The sequence below is a fragment of the Chiloscyllium plagiosum genome, chromosome 38, assembly GCF_004010195.1.
Source record: "Chiloscyllium plagiosum isolate BGI_BamShark_2017 chromosome 38, ASM401019v2, whole genome shotgun sequence".
Lineage (NCBI taxonomy): Eukaryota > Metazoa > Chordata > Chondrichthyes > Orectolobiformes > Hemiscylliidae > Chiloscyllium > Chiloscyllium plagiosum.
This window is the reverse complement of record NC_057747.1, coordinates 18,812,915-18,813,871: the sequence shown is the minus strand read 5'-3', so window position 1 is coordinate 18,813,871 and position 957 is coordinate 18,812,915. Positions and strand designations below refer to the sequence as shown.

Genomic DNA, 957 nt, shown 5'->3' with positions numbered 1-957 from the left:
TTGAGAACAGATTATTTGATATGAATGTTACTTTTGTGCGTATGTAATTCCTCTTTTGGTTTTGCTTGTGTTGATCCACTTTCTACTAATTGTTGCTGATTACTAACAGCACTTTACACTGGCTTTACACCTCCAGTCTCTGTCATTTTGCCCCTCAGATGGAGTCATTCCTTGCCCATTAGGAAAGGAGTGTTATCATGTTGCTGCTCCTCCTTCTCCTTTCGGTCCATTCCTCACGTGGACTCCTCGTTCTGTTCTCCTGCTGCACCTAATGTTGGCTCTGAGTTACTTGGATTGATTCACCAATTGAATTATTGTTCTAACTGGATACGTCATGGCGTACTTTAACTGGTCTCGGAAATGTTTCTGTGTCACCACATAAATAAGGGCATTTGTGCAGCAACTGAAGTTCCTCAGCATGTATCCAATCTGAGCAAAGAGATCAAAAGAAACAGAATCCAAGGAATAGCCAGCATTAAAGAAACATAAAATATGCAACAACCAGAGAAGTATGAAGCTGGCAGATATGGCAAAGAGTACAATCACAGAATTCTTCCTGCTCTCCACCTCTGGATCATTCTCTGTTTTTCTCTGACCTCTCAGTTCCTTCCGCACATTAATGGCCTCGAAGATATGTCTGACAGTCAGAATGTTGGTAAAGAAAATAAAAGTGAATGGGAACATTGGTGTTAAAAAAATCTGAAAATATTTAAAACTTGTCCACCGAGGGTCATTATAATAACCAGGCCTGATATAACAGTACCATGGAACATTGTTGATCATCTTTCCAGGGTAATACACAAAGGAGTTGGGAATGTTCTTTAAACAAAAGAAGATGCAGATTGTTGCTAGAACCCTGGTTGCAGTTTTCCCTGTGCAATACTTAGTTTTCATCTCATGTAAACAAATGGCGACAAATCGATCAAAGGAAAAAGCAATGGTGAACCATGCAGAACA

General features: G+C 39.8%; 1 long non-coding RNA gene across 1 annotated transcript; it reads right to left on the bottom strand.

Moving 5' to 3' along the window:
• Positions 1-320: 320 nt before the first annotated feature.
• On the bottom strand, positions 321-608 carry LOC122541882. The gene is made up of 2 exons (XR_006309701.1): positions 568-608; positions 321-429 (listed from the first exon to the last, which is right to left on the bottom strand). It is a non-coding gene; the product is annotated as an uncharacterized LOC122541882 (long non-coding RNA).
• Positions 609-957: the final 349 nt, after the last annotated feature.